General features: G+C 51.1%; 1 long non-coding RNA gene across 2 annotated transcripts in view; it reads left to right on the forward strand.

Annotated features, from left to right (window-relative positions):
• Nucleotides 1-21,463, forward strand: part of LOC147091062 (uncharacterized) — a 261,651-nt gene that overhangs the window by 43,494 nt on the left and 196,694 nt on the right. For both annotated transcript variants that reach the window (XR_015075367.1, XR_015075366.1), the window contains exon 3: nt 12,617-12,704. This is a non-coding gene — a long non-coding RNA (uncharacterized LOC147091062). The remainder of the gene's footprint in view (nt 1-12,616; nt 12,705-21,463) is intronic.

The raw sequence follows: 21,463 nt of genomic DNA on the forward strand, positions 1-21,463 counted from the left end.
GTGAGTTCCAGATTCCAACCACCCTCTGGGTGAAAAAGTTTTTCCTCAAATCCCCTCTAAACCTCCTGTCCCTTACCTTGAAACTATGCCCCCTGGTTATTGACCCCTCTACTAAGGAGAAAAGTTCCTTTCTATCTACCCTATCTATGCCCCTCATAATTTTGTACACCTCAGCCTTCTCTGCTCTAAGGAAAACAACCCCAGCCTGTCCAGTCTCTCTTCATTGCTGAAGCGCTCCAGCCCAGGTAACATCCTGATGAATCTCCTCTGCACCCTCTCCAATGCAATCACATCCTTCCTATAGTGTGGCGACCAGAACTGCACACAGTACTCCAGCTGTGGCCAAACTAGCGTTTTGTACAGTTCCATCATAACCTCCCTGCTCTTATTCTATGCCTCGGCTAATGAAGGCAAGTATCCCATATGCCTTTTTAACCACCTTATCTACCTGTCCTGCTGCCTTCATGGATTTATGTACATGCACACCAAGGTCCCTCTGATCCTCTGTCCTTCCTAGGATCCTACCATTCATTGTGTATTCCCTTGCCTTGTTAGTCCTCCCAGGGTTAAATTCCATTTGCCACTGTTCTGCCCATCTGACCAATCCGTCTATATCATCCTGTAGCCTGAGGCTTCCCTCCTCGCTATTTACCACTCCACCAATTTTCGTGTCATCTGTGAACTTACTGATCATACTTCCTACATTCATATCTAAATCATTAATGTACGCTACAAACAGCAAAGAACCCAGCAGCGATCCCTGCGGTACACCACTGGACACAGGCTTCCAGTCACAAAAACAACCTTTGACCATCACCCTCTGCCTCCTGCCACTAAGCCAATTTTGGATCCAATGTGCCAAATTGCCCTGGATCCCATGGGCTCTTACCTTCTTGACCAGTCTCCCATGCGGGACTTTGTCAAAAGCCTTACTGACGTCCATGTAGACTACATCAACTGCACTACCCTCATCCACACACCTAGTCACCCCCTTGAAAAATTCAATCAAATTGGTTAGACATGATCTCCCCCTGACAAAGCCATGCTGACTATCCCTGATTAATCCCTGCCTTTCCAAGTGGAGACTAATTCTGTCCCTCAGAATTTTTTCCAATAATTTCCCTACCACTGATGTTAGGCTCACTTACCTGTAATTCCCTGGTTTATCCCTACTACCCTCCTTGAACAATGATACTAGTTAGCTGTCCTCCAGTCCTCTGGCACCTCCCCTGTGGCCAGAGAGGTTCTGAAAAATTGTGTCAGAGCCCCTGCAATCTCCTCCTTTGCCTCACACAGCAACCTGGGATACACCCCGTCAGGGCCTGGGGATTTATCCACTTTTAAGCCTGCTAAAACCGCTAGTACCTCCTCCCCCTCAATGCTAATTTGTTCAAGTACATCACAATCCCCCTGCCTGATTTCTATACCTACATCGTCCTTCTCCATGTGAACACAGATGCAAAATACTCATTTAAAACCTCACCTACATCTTCCGGCTCTACACACAGATTGCCACTTTGGTCCCTAATGGGCCCTACTCTTTCCCTGGTTATCCTCTTGCCCTTAATATACTTATAAAACACCATGGGGTTTTCCTTTATTTTGCCCGCCAGTGTTTTTTCATGCCCCCTCTTCGCTCTCCTAATTTCTTTTTTAAGTACCCCCCTGCACTTTCTATACTCCTCTAGGGCTTCCACTGTTTTAGTTCTTTGTATCTGCCAAAAGCCTCCCTTTTTTTCCTAATCCATTCTTGTATATCCCTTGACATCCAGGGTTCCCTGGGTTTGTTGGTTCCACCCTTAGCCTTTACGGGAACATGTTGGCATTGTACTCTCTCTATTTCCTTTCTGAAAGACTCCCACTGCTCTGATGTGGATTTTCCTACAAGAAGCTGATCCCAGTCCACTTTGGCCAGATCCTGCCTTATCATATTAAAATCGGCCTTCCCCCCAATTTAGAACCTTTATTTCCGGTCCATCTTTGTCCTTTTCCATGACTACCTTAAATCTCACCGAATTATGGTCACGGTCACCAACTGTGATTCCCCCCCCCCCCCTCTGCCGTGTCCGAGGAGAGGCTGCCGTTAGTTATTTTTCTCCTATCATTATAACAGCAGACCAAAGTCCGTTTCTCAGGCCTGAGGGAAGTTTAATCGGCAATGGCTGGTTTCCGTTTGTGTTCTCAGTCTTGCATTCCCTGCTGCACTCCCTGGGCACGACACGGGAAGTGTTGACTTAAAAAAAAAGTTATAGATTTAGTTCTAGATTGAAAAAGGTTTCCCTGCCATTTGGCTAATCGCATATTAAATCCTGGCCAACGTCAGTTGACTACAAATGGGAATGACTTTGGGTGGCCCCAACCCTTCGGTTGCCCTTCCAGCTTCAGAATTTGCATCAAGTGTGGCACATCCTTCCCAGCAACAGAACCCTCCACAGCAGGTGTCTCACGTCACTGTGTGATTCTTTTCCTTCCATTGTAAATAGCTCTACACAATGACCTGCTCGTTGCAAGCAAGTTGTAGCTGTAAGGATGTCCATGCTTATATTCTTCTTACTTGCAGACATGATGTGGGGTCCAATTTGATCAAGCAATCCTGTACTTGCACGTCTCATCGTAAAGAGTGTGAGCAGGCAGCATTTGCCGGCCAACAGCCATAAAGATGCTGTGGTTGAGCCATGTAACCATGATGGTGGTTTGACCGGGGCGGTGAGGTACAGGTACCACAGAACCTCCCAAGATAAGTCACAAATCGGCAGAGCCTTTAAGTGCAGCCTGTGATCAACAGCAGTTGCAGATAAGTCTGGTATTTGGGCAGTTTTATGACCTATCCTCTTCTTTATAGGCAGTCTGAAGCTCCCAGGGTTCGACCACTTCCCTCGCTTCTGCCAGTTTCTGTGCACCAAGCAACCCAGCTGTACTTGGATACTCAGAGTAGGAGTCGCAGTGTGAAGCTGTACTGTACCACACTATGGCACAGTACATTGCTGCACCTTTGCGCTATTACGCCGCACAGCAATTCGACTGATGCTTGGACTGACGCCATAACAGCTGTACTTTAATACTAGAGGAAGCTCGATAATCAACATCAATCTGTAGGCGTGCTCGCACTTGGTGCTGTGAAATGACAGTGGAGGGGGTTTTGCCTGGGGATTCCTTGGCTTTGATTATGAACCTGGAGTGGCGGAGTCAAAATGAGATGCTGTCACGGGGAGAGGAGAAGCAATTTTCTTTGGGGAGACCAGGTGGTTTCCAGTCTACAACCTTTCGGTGGGGGCGGAGGCAAAGTTTGCGGCAAGTGGTTATTTCTCCAATGCCACCATGCTGAGCCTATGTTTCGCCACTAGAGCTTGAGACGGATTAGATAGTGGTTGTTTTTTGTTCTTTGCAATTCAGGTTGAACGGTTATCACAGCATGTCTGCCAAATGATGCCATTGATTTAATTTGAATTGTCTGGTTGTTGGGCAGGGACGAGACCCTTCTCGGCTGGCCCAGTGTCGCGATGTGGTACGGTTGGAAGCCCACCACTGTTGAGTGCCTAGCCCCTCAGCCTGACTGTTTAGGAAGGCTCTGAGCGGGTCCATGATCCCCCACAGGGCATCTTCACACACAGAGCAGAAGGGGAAATAATATGCATGTCAACCCAGGTCATTTTTGGGTGTTCCCTAGCTCCCATTTGACAGAAGCCTTGGTGTAGATCAACTCCCTTTTGTCCTTTGGGGAGCTTGAGGTTGCTTAGAACTGAAGAAATGACTATCCTGCATTGGTTTAATTGTGCCGTACATTACCCTGCATTATGACAGTGACTGCACATCAAAAGTAGTTCATGACTGAAGCGCTTTGGGACGTTCTGAGGATATGAAAGGCACGATATAAACTTGAGTTCTTGCTTTATACTCCAATTATACCACATGTAGGTTCCAGGAACTGGGGAGATTTTTTTTTAGTGCTTGAATGAAATACAGGAAACTTTGTGATATCCGGGACCGGCGTGTTGCCGATCTAGCAAAACTGCCGGACATACAAAGTTAATGTTGAAGCATACGGAGGTTTTCATCTCCGTATCTGACAACAAACACTGTTGCTTAGTAACAGCTTCTAAAGAGTTGGCTGCAGCTGCAAGCGTCACGAGCTGAAGCTGTTGCTATAGCTACAGACCTTGCAGTGCCTGATTGGGGGGAAAAAAAATGAACGAGAACTAAAAAAAAACTTAGAGAAAACGGCTCCTGATTTTTGCCGTTAGATCGAGTATTCCGGACATACAACCTCCAGATAAACCAAAGTTTCCTGTAAGTTATTTGTTTGTGTCTGCACTGAGAGCGTACCTTTGATTACTGGCTTTAGTTGACCGTAACTATTTGCAATATAAATGGGAAAAAGTATGCAGAGATATTATCCTCGAGGATAGCATGCTCTCAAAATTAATTGCAATCTCGAGTGAACCCCACTCCAGCTCACAGAAGAATCACTCAAGTCCCAAGAGCAACACGGTATTACCTGAAATGACAGCGTTTCACGTGGGCTGTCTGCCGTCTCAGTCCACCAGCTCGCGTTGTATCTGTCCCACTGAACTGCACAGCGCGCTCCGACAGAGCTATGAATTCCACACCTGGGGGTTCCAGGCCATATTCTTCCAGCCAGGTTTGGTCTTGATGTCCTTTGGGTAAGTGTGTATCAATTTGACAGCCCAATCAAATGCCGTGGATTCCTCACGCAGATGAAGCACGGGAAGTGGCAACATTCGAGGCACAAGCCCTGCACCAATGTGGTAAACCACTGTTATACCTGCCTGTACGGGTGTTTGTATTCCACTGTGTACATGTCTGTACATGCCTCGGCTGACTCCTCCCACAAGTCCAGGTATAAAGGTGACTGCTCCACAGTCCCTCTGTATTCTGGACTGGTCGACCACTCGAGGCACACCTTCATTCTCTTGTTAATAAAAGCCTGTTAGTTACTCGCTTAACCTCAGTCTTTTGGGTAATTGATAGCGCATCAATTTTATTAACAAGATTTTTTATAATGGAGAAGATCCTCACACCAGCATGACCATCGGGAGGCGGACGCATCCACCAAGTTTGCTCACTGGCTTAGGTGCTTTGAAAAATTCCTGATCGCCTCCGCTGCAACGGTCAAATCGGATGAGGACAAACTGGATGTCCTGACCTCCAAAGTGAACCACCGAGCGTACTCGGTTATCCAGGACGCGTCCTCGTACACGGCTGCTCTCAAGCTCCTCAAGGACCAGTACACGCGCCCAGTGAACGAGGTGTACGCCAGGCACCTCCTGGGGAGTCGTAAACAACAACCTGGGGAATCGACCGAGGAATACCTTCAGGCACTGTGCTTGGCCGGGCCTGTGGTTGTAAGGATGTAAAGGCCGCCGTGTACACAGAGGAACTTATCCGGGACGCTTTTGTAGCGGGCCACAGGTCCAATTACACCCGACAGCGACTGTTGGAGCAGAGTGACCTCGACCTCAACAAGGCCTCTGAACTCGTACTATCATTGGACGCAGCCTACCGGGGCATGGATGCCTACTCCTCTGCACCGTGGACGCCGCGGGGAACAACAGCCTGGGACACGGTAGGACCGTCTCATAGCGCCGTGCCACCCCAGCCGCATCCCAGCAATGGCACAACTACCGCAGCAGTGTCCCAAGGCCAGAAATGCTACTTCTGTGGCCAGGCCAAACACCCCAGAGCACGCTGCCCGGCGAAAAATGCGATCTGCTCGGGCTGCGGGAAGAAGGGACACTACGCCAGCGTCTGCAGGGCCAAAGCCACCCCGAACCCCAGCAGCGCCGCGTGTGGGCCGTGCGGGCCGCCATCTTGGGCCTCCCCAGCCATGTGCGAACCACCGGAACAGCAGCCATTTTGGACGCCTCCAGCCACATGGGGATCGTGGACGCCGCCATCTTGGACGCCAGCCGGGACGCAGCAGGCCCCCAACACCGCCTCATCTGATACCCGCAGCGACACACCGACCCCTACGCTGGCCTCCGTTACGCTGGACCAAGCGAGACCGCACCAACTGGCCCGGTCCACAATGGACATTAAAGTAAATGGTCACGAAACAATCTGCCTTTTTGACTCTGGGAGCACGGAGAGCTTCATCCACCCCGACACGGTGCGGCGTTGCTCTCTCCCAGTCCTGCCTGCGCACCAGCGGATTTCTATGGCCTCCGAGTCCCAGTTGGCGGACATTGGCGGCTACTGCGTGGTGACACTCTTAGTAGACGGGACTGTGTATGATAATTTTAAACTTCTGGTCCTGCCCCACCTCTGCGCTGCCGTCCTACTGGGGTTAGATTTTCAGTGCCACCTTAAAAGTGTTACGATGGCGTACGGTGGACCCCTCCCCCCACTCACAGTCCGCAGCCAGCAGCTTCCAAACTGCCCGCCGCGCACCAGGTGCAACCTCTCCACACTAAGAGTCACCCCCCCCCCCACCGCCCCCCACTGTTTGCTAACCTCACCCCCGACTGTAAGCCCATCGCCATAAAGAGCAGGCGATACAGTGCCGGGGACAAGGTTTTCATTAAAACCGAAGTGGAGCGGCTCCTGAAGGAGGGGATTATTGAGGGCAGCACCAGCCCCTGGCGAGCCCAGGTTGTGGTCGTTAAGACCGGCGAGAAGCAGCGCCTGGTCATCGACTACAGCCAGACAATAAATCGCTACACCCTGCTGGACGCTTACCCACTCCCCCGCATAGCTGATATGGTCAACCAGATCGCGCAGTACCGCGTCTTCTCGACCATTGACCTGAAATCAGCGTACCACCAGCTCCCTATCCGCCCTGAGGACCGCCAGTATACTGCCTTTGAGGCAAACGGCCACCTCTATCACTTCCTTAGGGTTCCCTTTGGCGTCACCAACGGGGTCTCCGTCTTCCAAAGGGAGATGGACCGGATGGTCGATCAAAATGCGTTGCAGGCCACTTTCCCATATCTGGACAATGTGACCATCTGCGGCCATGACTTGCAGGACCATGACGCAAACCTCGAAAAATTCCTCTGCACCGCCCAGCTCCTGAACCTGACGTATAACAAGGAGAAGTGCATATTCCGCACGACCCGCCTCGCCATCCTTGGCTGTGTTGTGGAACACGGAGTCATCGGTCCCGACCCCGACCGGATGCGTCCCCTTATGGAACTCCCACTGCCCCACTGCCTCAAGGCCCTGAAGAGGTGCCTAGGGTTTTTCTCCTATTACGCCCAGTGGGTCCCCTACTATGCGGACAAGGCCCGTCCGCTGATCAAGTCCACCTCTTTTCCCGTGACGGCAGAGGCCCGCTTAGCCTTCCACCGTATCAAGGACGACATTGCCAAAGCCACCATGCACGCAGTGGACGAATCCATCCCCTTCCAGGTGGAAAGCGACGCGTCCGACTTTGCCCTGGCCGCTACCCTTAATCAGGCGGGGAGACCCGTGGCCTTCTTTTCACGAACCCTCCAGGGCCCAGAGACCAGACACTCCGCTGTTGAGAAGGAGGCCCAGGCTATTGTGGAGGCTGTGCGTCATTGGAGGCACTACCTGGCCGGAAAACGATTTACCCTGCTCACTGACCAGCGTTCAGTTGCTTTTATGTTTAACAACAAGCAGAGGGGCAAAATCAAAAACGACAAGATCTTGAGGTGGAGAATCGAACTTTCCACCTACAATTACGAGATCTTGTACCGGCCCGGGAAGCTCAATGAACCCCCAGATGCTCTATCGCGTGGCACCTGCGCCAGCGCGCAGATCGATAGACTGCGGGCCCTCCACAATGACCTCTGCCACCCGGGGGTCACCAGGTTCTTCCACTTCATCAAGGCCCGCAACCTGCCTTACTCCATTGAGGAGGTCAGGACCATGACCAGGAACTGCCAAGTCTGCGCTGAGTGCAAACCGCACTTTTATAGACCAGACAGGGCTCACCTGATAAAAGCCACTCGCCCCTTCGAGCGCCTGAGCGTTGATTTTTAAGGGCCTCTCCCCTCCTCCGACCGCAATGTGTACTTCCTCAACATTATTGATGAGTACTCCCGTTTCCCGTTCGCCATCCCCTGCCCGGACATGACCAGTGCCACGGTCATTAAATGTCTGAACGACCTCTTCACCCTGTTCGGTTTCCCCAGCTATATCCATAGCGACCGGGGCTCATGGTTTATGAGCGACGAACTCCGCCAGTACCTGCTCGCTAGGGGTATTGCCACAAGCAGGACCACCAGTTGCAACCCCCGGGGGAACGGACAGGTGGAAAGAGAGAATGCGACAGTTTGGAAGGCCGCCCTGCTAGCCTTAAAGTCTAGGGGCCTTCCGACCTCCCGCTGGCAGGATGTGCTCCCCGATGCGCTCCACTCTATTCGGTCACTGCTCTGCACTGCCACTAACGCCACCCCTCATGAGAAAATGTTTGTCTTCCCAAGGAAGTCCACATCGGGGACATCGCTACCGCCATGGCTGACGTCCCCAGGGCCGGTCGTACTGAGAAGACACGTGAGGACCCATAAAACGGACCCCCTGGTCGAGAGGGTCGACCTCCTCCACGCCAACCCCCAGTATGCTTACATTGCGTACCCGGACGGGCGGGAGGACACAGTCTCCACACGAGACCTCGCACCCTCGGGGGCCCCAGTAACCCACTACCACCCCCCCCCCCCCACGATCCAATATCCAACCCCAGCAGACGGCACGCCTGGGCCCCGCGACCCGCTCGACACCCACGAGGACTACACACCAGTGCCCCAGCCTACACGGGACTCGACGCCGGAAGCTTCACTACCCCTGCCGTCGCCACGTCGATCACAGCGGCAGACAAGACCTCCGGAGAGACTCCAATACACAAACTTTTAATACACTTCACCCTGCCGGACTCATTTTTAAACGAGGGGTGAATGTGGTAAACCACTGTTATACCTGCCTGTGCGGGTGTTTGTATTCCACTGTGTACATGTCTGTACATGCCTCGGCTGACTCCTCCCACAAGTCCAGGTATAAAGGTGACTGCTCCACAGTCCCTCTGTATTCTGGACTGGTCGACCACTCGAGGCACACCTTCATTCTCTTGTTAATAAAAGCCTGTTAGATACTCGCTTAACCTCAGTCTTTTGGGTAATTGATAGCGCATCACACGGTATTACCTGAAATGACAGCGTTTCAAGTGGGCTGTCTGCCGTCTCATTCCACCAGCTCGCGTTGTATCTGTCCCACTGAACTGCACAGCGTGCTCCGACAGAGCTATGAATTCCACACCTGGGGGTTCCAGGCCATATTCTTCCAGCCAGGTTTGGTCTTGATGTCCTTTGGGTAAGTGTGTATCAATTTGACAGCCCAATCAAATGCCGTGGATTCCTCACGCAGATGAAGCACGGGAAGTGGCAACATTCGAGGCACAAGCCCTGCACCAAATGAACTGCAAGGTTTGAAATTCTACGGCTGTAAGATATACGCCCATGAGACTCATCACATGAAGATAGCTGCTTGGGAGGATTTTAGGTGAAGTTTCTGCCGGAACGGTTTCAGGCTTCTGTAATGCTGCCCTGGAGGATAATACTTTTCAGATTGGGAAATTGCTGTAGCAGTGCATCTATGACCAGGGAACCTTGGTTTGCAAACTTTGCTGCGTGGGTTTGACCTTCCAAGTCTGCCTCCCCAGGGTGCTTTAAATTTCCCTTTGAAGGGAAGGACAGCTTGAAGGAGCAAGTGGAGATCCTTGAGCTGTTCTACAAGTACCAACTGACATAAATCGTGCCATTCATGTAGAAATGACTTATGAAATATACTGGGTGGCCTGCTGGTGGTGCTGTCCAGGGAGAGTATAAATACTCAGGCACGGGCCCAGCTTGCTCGGGGACATTTTGTAAACAGGAACTAGTGAAGGACAACTAGACTTCCATGTTGTGCAACAGTCGATTAAAGCCTTGTTTAATACTCTGACCAAGGGCCTAGTAGTTTTCTTAAGTCACCAACTAACCAAGACTATTTCAGTCGTGCCTGACCTGACGAGGAGCATCGTGACCATGTTCAAACAGAGGTCCACGCACGGTTCCTTTTGGAGCCACACACAAAACTCGTACACACTGCGAATCAAGGGCCCCGAGAAGTGGCGCAGGTTCAAGCCTCACAACTGCACCATAACATCCCAGGGGTCATTTCAGATCACTCACTGCCTGCTCCATGGCAAATTGATGGTTTTCTGCTGGGAGAAAGACTGGTGCTTTTTAGGAGCTATGTGCCAAACTGCATCAAATTCCTGGGTGAAAGATACTGCCCTTAAATAATAAAAAATAAAAAAATAAAAAAAATGTGTTATTGATTTGAACGCGGTGTTTCTCTTTAAAGGGTTTATTAACTACATTCAACTGGTGGTCCCGTGATACAGTTTTATTAAAGTTCACATTTCTGTTCACTTTGTCACTGCTGAATGCCTCACTCAATAAGGTACCCATACAAAAGCAAAATACTGTGGATACTGGAAATCTGAAATAAAAACAGAAAATGCTGGAAGCACTCAGCAGGTCGGGCAGCATCCGTGTGGAGAGAGAAACAGAGTTAACGTTTCAGGTCGATGACCCTTCGTCAGAACTGAAAAAAGCTGGAGATGGAACAGTTTGTAAGCAGGTGTAGGGGCAGGGAGAGGGGGGAGGGGAGGAAAGAACAAAAGGGAAGGTCTGTGATTGGGCGGAAGGCAGGAGAGATTAAGAGATGGTGCAAGGCAAAAGGAGATGGTAATGGGACAAGTTAAGAAACAAAAGATGGCTCTAGATGAAGTGATAGATAGAAGGTACCTGTACATATGGCTTCTGAACCCATTCACAGAGTAGTCGACGCCTACCTATCGAATTGTGCTCGATGATTGGGTGACCGCTTTGCGGAACACCTCCGTTCAGTCAGTAAGGGGGACCCCGAGCTTCCGGTCGCCTGTCATTTCAATTCACCGCTCCATTCCCACTCGGACCTCACCGTCCTCGGCCTCTTGCATTGTTCCACGGAAGCTCAACGTAAACTCGAGGAACAGCACCTCATCTTCCGATTAGGCACTCTGCAGCCTCCCGGACTCAATATCGAGTTCAACAATTTCAGATCATAACCTCGGCCCCTATTACATTTTTTCTAGTAATTTTTCCACTCCCTTCCCCCCCCCCCCCCCCCCCCACTTTCCTTTTGTTTCTCTCTCACACCTGGCAGCTATCTCTTGCCCTGCCAGGACACTTTACACCTAATCTCAGCCTATTACCATCTCGTCTAGCTTCTAATACCTTTTATTGTCTCTTTAACTTCTTTTGTTTCTTTCACTTCTTTTGTCCGATCGCAGCCCTGCCTTCGATCTATTTTCTTTTCTTTCCAGTTTTGAAGAAGGGTTCGACCGGAAACGTCAACTCCAATTTCTCTCCACGGATGTTGCCTGACCTGAGTTTTTCCAGCATTTTCTGTTGTTATTTCAATGTCCATCTAGTTGGTGTACGCAGGCTGACACGGCAGCAATTGTCAAACTTGGGAATGAACTTTGCCACGACGTGTTCTTGCTGTCTATGCTTCGCTGCACTTCTAACCTCTTATCAGATTGCCCTAATTGCTCAGCATTTCAATTGAGTAGCGAATATTGTTACTGAAGCAATATTGCTGCGCACGTGGTTGAAACTGGAATATGAGCCGGTCTCCTGCAAGAGTTTTCCGTTCTACAAGAGAGACTGCAGGATCTCTGCACAGGAGATAAAATCAACATAAATGGACGTAGAGAAATTATATATGCATGTAATGGAATTCAACCCAGAAATACCGCTTGCCCTCCCACAATCCTGTGTAATCAAAATGTAATTTATCTTAATCTAAATCAGTGGCCATAGTATATTGTACGTTACGTAGGACCAAATAGTGTATCCTCCAACTCGCCATTAGCAATTTCACGGGCTATCCAGGAGTTGTATAATGGCAGTCTTCTATATAGCACGCACTTGCTGCACGTTGTTGCACACTCCGTAACATTTCCCTGTCACCGCCTTTCTGTTACTCTTTGTTAACATGCAAAATTCTTACAGGGCTTGACAGGGTAGATGCAGGGAGGATGTTTCCTCAGGCTGGAGAGTCTAGAACCAGGGGTCATAGTCTCAGAATAAGGAGTCGGCCATTTAGGACTGAGATGAGGAGAAATTTCTTCACTCAGAGGGTGGTGAATCTTCGGAATTCTCTACCCCAGAGGGCTGTGGAGGCTCAGTCGTTGAGTATATTCAAGGCTGAGATCGATAGATTTTTGAATATTAAGGGATATGGGGATAGTGCAGGAAAGTGGAGATGAGGTAGAAGGTCAGCCATGATCTTATTGAATGGCGGAGCAGGCTCGAGGGGCCAACTGGCCAACTCCTGCTCCTATTTCTTATGTTCTAATTGGCCCACGGTTAAACAGCAGCAGATCAAAAACTGAAGAGGTTGGAAACATATAAAACAAAAGCAAGGAAAACAGTTAGCAAATTACCAATGAGAAACTAGGAAGGGCTTGGGGGGAAAAAACCCAATCTTGACTGACCAGTCACAACAACCTTGCTGATGGTGAAACTTCCTATTTCAATGTAATCGCTTTGGTGCCACCTTCTCTTGTGGATTTGAAGGACTAATTTCTTTCCCTCGATGTTTTCAGGGTTGGTGGTGTCTGTGAAGGGAGCAGGCTACCACTTCGCCTCTTGGAGGTCCGGATTGGTGTTCATGATGGCATTCTACCCAATTCAGTAAGTGAAACGTGCAAGTTTTCCACATTCAGCAAGTCACGTCCTGTAGGTACTGGTCAGACATCAACTCAAAGGGACACCGGACCTTTTCAGCTTGAGATGAGGTAAATCGTTCCGTTCCATTCCCAGTCCTGGGCAGACTCCATCCCAGTTCTTTTTCTCCCGTCTTCTAAAGCGGTCGGCAGGCGCCACTGTTGAATGTTCGAAAAAGGAACAAAGATAACTAAAAATCATAGCATGTACGGACGATAGTAGTGTGTAGTTTACTTCCTGGTTCTCGGCCTCTACAAACTCTGATGCCACCTTCAGATCCTGTGCCAGGATCGTCTTTATTACAGGCTCGCCCACATCAGAACAGAAAATTATAATTGCACGGCACAACGTCTGGAATATTTGTTTTACGGTAAGTTGGCTGGGAAATGAAACAAATTACTGACGAATTGCACTCTGCGTTTTTCATGCTACACCCGCTGCAGATCAGCCAGCGGAGGGAACTCCTGTCCAGATTGGACAGGGGCCATGCAGAACGGCGCAAGCTGAGTGCTTCCAGCATTTTCTGTGTTTATTCCTAAAAGCAAGAAGCTTGGAATTCAGAAACAAAGAGTCATCCCTCCCCGCCGCCCCCCCCCACCCTCGCAACCTCCCGTGCTGTGGATTGTGGAGTATACAGATCATCTTGTAGCTCTGTTACTCTCCCCCCCACCTCCCGTGCTGTGGATTGTGGAGTATACAGATCGTCTTGTAGCTCTGTTACTCTCCCCCCACCTCCCGTGCTGTGGATTGTGGAGTATACAGATCATCTTGTAGCTCTGTTACTCTCCCCACCTCCCGTGCTGTGGATTGTGGAGTATACAGATCGTCTTGTAGCTCTGTTACTCTCCCCCCACCTCCCGTGCTGTGGATTGTGGAGTATACAGATCGTCTTGTAGCTCTGTTACTCTCCCCACCTCCCGTGCTGTGGATTGTGGAGTATACAGATCGTCTTGTAGCTCTGTTACTCTCCCCACCTCCCGTGCTGTGGATTGTGGAGTATACAGATCGTCTTGTAGCTCTGTTACTCTCCCCCCACCTACCGTGCTGTGGATTGTGGAGTATACAGATCGACTTGTAGCTCTGTTACTCTCCCCACCTCCCGTGCTGTGGATTGTGGAGTATACAGATCATCTTGTAGCTCTGTTACTCTCCCCCCACCTCCCGTGCTGTGGATTGTGGAGTATACAGATCGTCTTGTAGCTCTGTTACTCTCCCCCCACCTCCCGTGCTGTGGATTGTGGAGTATACAGATCGTCTTGTAGCTCTGTTACTCTCCCCCCACCTCCCGTGCTGTGGATTGTGGAGTATACAGATCGTCTTGTAGCTCTGTTACTCTCCCCCCACCTCCCGTGCTGTGGATTGTGGAGTATACAGATCGTCTTGTAGCTCTGTTACTCTCCCCCCACCTCCCGTGCTGTGGATTGTGGAGTATACAGATCGTCTTGTAGCTCTGTTACTCTCCCCCCACCTCCCGTGCTGTGGATTGTGGAGTATACAGATCGTCTTGTAGCTCTGTTACTCTCCCCCCACCTCCCGTGCTGTGGATTGTGGAGTATACAGATCGTCTTGTAGCTCTGTTACTCCCCCCACCTCCCGTGCTGTGGATTGTGGAGTATACAGATCGTCTTGTAGCTCTGTTACTCTCCCCCCACCTCCCGTGCTGTGGATTGTGGAGTATACAGATCGTCTTGTAGCTCTGTTACTCTCTCCCCACCTCCCGTGCTGTGGATTGTGGAGAATACAGATCGTCTTGTAGCTCTGTTACTGTCCCCCACCTCCCGTGCTGTGGATTGTGGAGTATACAGATCGTCTTGTAGCTCTGTTACTCTCCCCCACCTCCCGTGCTGTGGATTGTGGAGTATACAGATCGTCTTGTAGCTCTGTTACTCTCCCCCCACCTCCCGTGCTGTGGATTGTGGAGTATACAGATCGTCTTGTAGCTCTGTTACTCTCCCACCTCCCGTGCTGTGGATTGTGGAGTATACAGATCGTCTTGTAGCTCTGTTACTCTCCCCCCACCTCCCGTGCTGTGGATTGTGGAGTATACAGATCGTCTTGTAGCTCTGTTACTCTCCCCCCACCTCCCGTGCTGTGGATTGTGGAGTATACAGATCGTCTTGTAGCTCTGTTACTCTCCCCCACCTCCCGTGCTGTGGATTGTGGAGTATACAGATCGTCTTGTAGCTCTGTTACTCTCCCCCACCTCCCGTGCTGTGGATTGTGGAGTATACAGATCGTCTTGTAGCTCTGTTACTCTCCCCCCACCTCCCGTGCTGTGGATTGTGGAGTATACAGATCGTCTTGTAGCTCTGTTACTCTCCCCCACCTCCCGTGCTGTGGATTGTGGAGTATACAGATCGTCTTGTAGCTCTGTTACTCTCCCCCCACCTCCCGTGCTGTGGATTGTGGAGTATACAGATCGTCTTGTAGCTCTGTTACTCTCCCCCCACCTCCCGTGCTGTGGATTGTGGAGTATACAGATCGTCTTGTAGCTCTGTTACTCTCCCCCCACCTCCCGTGCTGTGGATTGTGGAGTATACAGATCGTCTTGTAGCTCTGTTACTCTCCCCCCACCTCCCGTGCTGTGGATTGTGGAGTATACAGATCGTCTTGTAGCTCTGTTACTCTCCCCCCACCTCCCGTGCTGTGGATTGTGGAGTATACAGATCGTCTTGTAGCTCTGTTACTCTCCCCCACCTCCCGTGCTGTGGATTGTGGAGTATACAGATCGTCTTGTAGCTCTGTTACTCTCCCCCACCTCCCGTGCTGTGGATTGTGGAGTATACAGATCGTCTTGTAGCTCTGTTACTCTCCCCCACCTCCCGTGCTGTGGATTGTGGAGTATACAGATCGTCTTGTAGCTCTGTTACTCTCCCCCCACCTCCCGTGCTGTGGATTGTGGAGTATACAGATCGTCTTGTAGCTCTGTTACTCTCCCCCACCTCCCGTGCTGTGGATTGTGGAGTATACAGATCGTCTTGTAGCTCTGTTACTCTCCCCCACCTCCCGTGCTGTGGATTGTGGAGTATACAGATCGTCTTGTAGCTCTGTTACTCTCCCCCCACCTCCCGTGCTGTGGATTGTGGAGTATACAGATCGTCTTGTAGCTCTGTTACTCTCCCCCACCTCCCGTGCTGTGGATTGTGGAGTATACAGATCGTCTTGTAGCTCTGTTACTCTCCCCCCACCTCCCGTGCTGTGGATTGTGGAGTATACAGATCGTCTTGTAGCTCTGTTACTCTCCCCCCACCTCCCGTGCTGTGGATTGTGGAGTATACAGATCGTCTTGTAGCTCTGTTACTCTCCCCCCACCTCCCGTGCTGTGGATTGTGGAGTATACAGATCGTCTTGTAGCTCTGTTACTCTCCCCCACCTCCCGTGCTGTGGATTGTGGAGTATACAGATCGTCTTGTAGCTCTGTTACTCTCCCCCCACCTCCCGTGCTGTGGATTGTGGAGTATACAGATCGTCTTGTAGCTCTGTTACTCTCCCCCCACCTCCCGTGCTGTGGATTGTGGAGTATACAGATCGTCTTGTAGCTCTGTTACTCTCCCCCCACCTCCCGTGCTGTGGATTGTGGAGTATACAGATCGTCTTGTAGCTCTGTTACTCTCCCCCCACCTCCCGTGCTGTGGATTGTGGAGTATACAGATCGTCTTGTAGCTCTGTTACTCTCCCCCCACCTCCCGTGCTGTGGATTGTGGAGTATACAGATCGTCTTGTAGCTCTGTTACTCTCCCCCCACCTCCCGTGCTGTGGATTGTGGAGTATACAGATCGTCTTGTAGCTCTGTTACTCTCCCCCACCTCCCGTGCTGTGGATTGTGGAGTATACAGATCGTCTTGTAGCTCTGTTACTCTCCCCCCACCTCCCGTGCTGTGGATTGTGGAGTATACAGATCGTCTTGTAGCTCTGTTACTCTCCCCCCACCTCCCGTGCTGTGGATTGTGGAGTATACAGATCGTCTTGTAGCTCTGTTACTCTCCCCCCACCTCCCGTGCTGTGGATTGTGGAGTATACAGATCGTCTTGTAGCTCTGTTACTCTCCCCCACCTCCCGTGCTGTGGATTGTGGAGTATACAGATCGTCTTGTAGCTCTGTTACTCTCCCCCCACCTCCCGTGCTGTGGATTGTGGAGTATACAGATCGTCTTGTAGCTCTGTTACTCTCCCCCCACCTCCCGTGCTGTGGATTGTGGAGTATACAGATCGTCTTGTAGCTCTGTTACTCTCCCCCCACCTCCCGTGCTGTGGATTGTGGAGTATACAGATCGTCTTGTAGCTCTGTTACTCTCCCCCCACCTCCCGTGCTGTGGATTGTGGAGTATACAGATCGTCTTGTAGCTCTGTTACTCTCCCCCCACCTCCCGTGCTGTGGATTGTGGAGTATACAGATCGTCTTGTAGCTCTGTTACTCTCCCCCCACCTCCCGTGCTGTGGATTGTGGAGTATACAGATCGTCTTGTAGCTCTGTTACTCTCCCCCACCTCCCGTGCTGTGGATTGTGGAGTATACAGATCGTCTTGTAGCTCTGTTACTCTCCCCCCACCTCCCGTGCTGTGGATTGTGGAGTATACAGATCGTCTTGTAGCTCTGTTACTCTCCCCCCACCTCCCGTGCTGTGGATTGTGGAGTATACAGATCGTCTTGTAGCTCTGTTACTCTCCCCCCACCTCCCGTGCTGTGGATTGTGGAGTATACAGATCGTCTTGTAGCTCTGTTACTCTCCCCCACCTCCCGTGCTGTGGATTGTGGAGTATACAGATCGTCTTGTAGCTCTGTTACTCTCCCCCCACCTCCCGTGCTGTGGATTGTGGAGTATACAGATCGTCTTGTAGCTCTGTTACTCTCCCCCCACCTCCCGTGCTGTGGATTGTGGAGTATACAGATCGTCTTGTAGCTCTGTTACTCTCCCCCACCTCCCGTGCTGTGGATTGTGGAGTATACAGATCGTCTTGTAGCTCTGTTACTCTCCCCCCACCTCCCGTGCTGTGGATTGTGGAGTATACAGATCGTCTTGTAGCTCTGTTACTCTCCCCCACCTCCCGTGCTGTGGATTGTGGAGTATACAGATCGTCTTGTAGCTCTGTTACTCTCCCCCCACCTCCCGTGCTGTGGATTGTGGAGTATACAGATCGTCTTGTAGCTCTGTTACTCTCCCCCCACCTCCCGTGCTGTGGATTGTGGAGTATACAGATCGTCTTGTAGCTCTGTTACTCTCCCCCCACCTCCCGTGCTGTGGATTGTGGAGTATACAGATCGTCTTGTAGCTCTGTTACTCTCCCCCCACCTCCCGTGCTGTGGATTGTGGAGTATACAGATCGTCTTGTAGCTCTGTTACTCTCCCCCACCTCCCGTGCTGTGGATTGTGGAGTATACAGATCGTCTTGTAGCTCTGTTACTCTCCCCCCACCTCCCGTGCTGTGGATTGTGGAGTATACAGATCGTCTTGTAGCTCTGTTACTCTCCCCCCACCTCCCGTGCTGTGGATTGTGGAGTATACAGATCGTCTTGTAGCTCTGTTACTCTCCCCCACCTCCCGTGCTGTGGATTGTGGAGTATACAGATCGTCTTGTAGCTCTGTTACTCTCCCCCCACCTCCCGTGCTGTGGATTGTGGAGTATACAGATCGTCTTGTAGCTCTGTTACTCTCCCCCACCTCCCGTGCTGTGGATTGTGGAGTATACAGATCGTCTTGTAGCTCTGTTACTCTCCCCCACCTCCCGTGCTGTGGATTGTGGAGTATACAGATCGTCTTGTAGCTCTGTTACTCTCCCCCCACCTCCCGTGCTGTGGATTGTGGAGTATACAGATCGTCTTGTAGCTCTGTTACTCTCCCCCACCTCCCGTGCTGTGGATTGTGGAGTATACAGATCGTCTTGTAGCTCTGTTACTCTCCCCCCACCTCCCGTGCTGTGGATTGTGGAGTATACAGATCGTCTTGTAGCTCTGTTACTCTCCCCCACCTCCCGTGCTGTGGATTGTGGAGTATACAGATCGTCTTGTAGCTCTGTTACTCTCCCCCCACCTCCCGTGCTGTGGATTGTGGAGTATACAGATCGTCTTGTAGCTCTGTTACTCTCCCCCCACCTCCCGTGCTGTGGATTGTGGAGTATACAGATCGTCTTGTAGCTCTGTTACTCTCCCCCACCTCCCGTGCTGTGGATTGTGGAGTATACAGATCGTCTTGTAGCTCTGTTACTCTCCCCCCACCTCCCGTGCTGTGGATTGTGGAGTATACAGATCGTCTTGTAGCTCTGTTACTCTCCCCCACCTCCCGTGCTGTGGATTGTGGAGTATACAGATCGTCTTGTAGCTCTGTTACTCTCCCCCCACCTCCCGTGCTGTGGATTGTGGAGTATACAGATCGTCTTGTAGCTCTGTTACTCTCCCCCACCTCCCGTGCTGTGGATTGTGGAGTATACAGATCGTCTTGTAGCTCTGTTACTCTCCCCCACCTCCCGTGCTGTGGATTGTGGAGTATACAGATCGTCTTGTAGCTCTGTTACTCTCTCCCCACCTCCCGTGCTGTGGATTGTGGAGTATACAGATCGTCTTGTAGCTCTGTTACTCTCCCCCCACCTCCCGTGCTGTGGATTGTGGAGTATACAGATCGTCTTGTAGCTCTGTTACTCTCCCCCACCTCCCGTGCTGTGGATTGTGGAGTATACAGATCGTCTTGTAGCTCTGTTACTCTCCCCCCACCTCCCGTGCTGTGGATTGTGGAGTATACAGATCGTCTTGTAGCTCTGTTACTCTCCCCCCACCTCCCGTGCTGTGGATTGTGGAGTATACAGATCGTCTTGTAGCTCTGTTACTCTCCCCCACCTCCCGTGCTGTGGATTGTGGAGTATACAGATCGTCTTGTAGCTCTGTTACTCTCCCCCCACCTCCCGTGCTGTGGATTGTGGAGTATACAGATCGTCTTGTAGCTCTGTTACTCTCCCCCCACCTCCCGTGCTGTGGATTGTGGAGTATACAGATCGTCTTGTAGCTCTGTTACTCTCCCCCCACCTCCCGTGCTGTGGATTGTGGAGTATACAGATCGTCTTGTAGCTCTGTTACTCTCCCCCACCTCCCGTGCTGTGGATTGTGGAGTATACAGATCGTCTTGTAGCTCTGTTACTCCCCCCCACCTCACCGTGCTGTGGATTGTGGAGTATACAGATCGTCTTGTAGCTCTGTTACTCTCCCCCACCTCCCGTGCTGTGGATTGTGGAGTATACAGATCGTCTTGTAGCTCTGTTACTCTCCCCCACCTCCCGTGCTGTGGATTGTGGAGTATACAGATCGTCTTGTAGCTCTGTTACTCTCCCCCACCTCCCGTGCTGTGGATTGTGGAGTATACAGATCGTCTTGTAGCTCTGTTACTCTCCCCCCACCTCCGTGCTGTGGATTGTGGAGTATACAGATCGTCTTGTAGCTCTGTTACTCTCCCCCCACCTCCCGTGCTGTGGATTGTGGAGTATACAGATCGTCTTGTAGCTCTGTTACTCTCCCCCCACCTCCCGTGCTGTGGATTGTGGAGTATACAGATCGTCTTGTAGCTCTGTTACTCTCCCCCCACCTCCCGTGCTGTGGATTGTGGAGTATACAGATCGTCTTGTAGCTCTGTTACTCCTCCCCCCACCTCCCGTGCTGTGGATTGTGGAGTATACAGATCGTCTTGTAGCTCTGTTACTCTCCCCCACCTCCCGTGCTGTGGATTGTGGAGTATACAGATCGTCTTGTAGCTCTGTTACTCTCCCCCCACCTCCCGTGCTGTGGATTGTGGAGTATACAGATCGTCTTGTAGCTCTGTTACTCTCCCCCCCACCTCCCGTGCTGTGGATTGTGGAGTATACAGATCGTCTTGTAGCTCTGTTACTCTCCCCCCACCTCCCGTGCTGTGGATTGTGGAGTATACAGATCGTCTTGTAGCTCTGTACTCTCCCCACCTCCCGTGCTGTGATTGTGGAGTATACAGATCGTCTTGTAGCTCTGTTACTCTCCCCCACCTCCCGTGCTGTGGATTGTGGAGTATACAGATCGTCTTGTAGCTCTGTTACTCTCCCCCCACCTCCCGTGCTGTGGATTGTGGAGTATACAGATCGTCTTGTAGCTCTGTTACTCTCCCCCACCTCCCGTGCTGTGGATTGTGGAGTATACAGATCGTCTTGTAGCTCTGTTACTCTCCCCCCACCTCCCGTGCTGTGGATTGTGGAGTATACAGATCGTCTTGTAGCTCTGTTACTCTCCCCCACCTCCCGTGCTGTGGATTGTGGAGTATACAGATCGTCTTGTAGCTCTGTTACTCTCCCCCCCACCTCCCGTGCTGTGGATTGTGGAGTATACAGATCGTCTTGTAGCTCTGTTACTCTCCCCCCAACCTCCCGTGCTGTGGATTGTGGAGTATACAGATCGTCTTGTAGCTCTGTTACTCCTCCCCACCTCCCGTGCTGTGGATTGTGGAGTATACAGATCGTCTTGTAGCTCTGTTACTCCCCCCCACCTCCCGTGCTGTGGGATTGTGGAGTATACAGATCGTCTTGTAGCTCTGTTACTCTCCCCCCACCTCCCGTGCTGTGGATTGTGGAGTATTACAGATCGTCTTGTAGCTCTGTTACTCCTCCCCCACCTCCCGTGCTGTGGATTGTGGAGTATACAGATCGTCTTGTAGCTCTGTTACCTCCCCCACCTCAGTCCGTGCTGTGGATGGTGGAGTATACAGATCGTCTTGTAGCTCTG

The sequence above is a fragment of the Somniosus microcephalus genome, unplaced genomic scaffold, assembly GCF_052327205.1.
Source record: "Somniosus microcephalus isolate GS21.2 unplaced genomic scaffold, FLI_Smic_1.0 unresolved_chr4, whole genome shotgun sequence".
NCBI classification, from domain to species: Eukaryota; Metazoa; Chordata; class Chondrichthyes; order Squaliformes; family Somniosidae; genus Somniosus; species Somniosus microcephalus.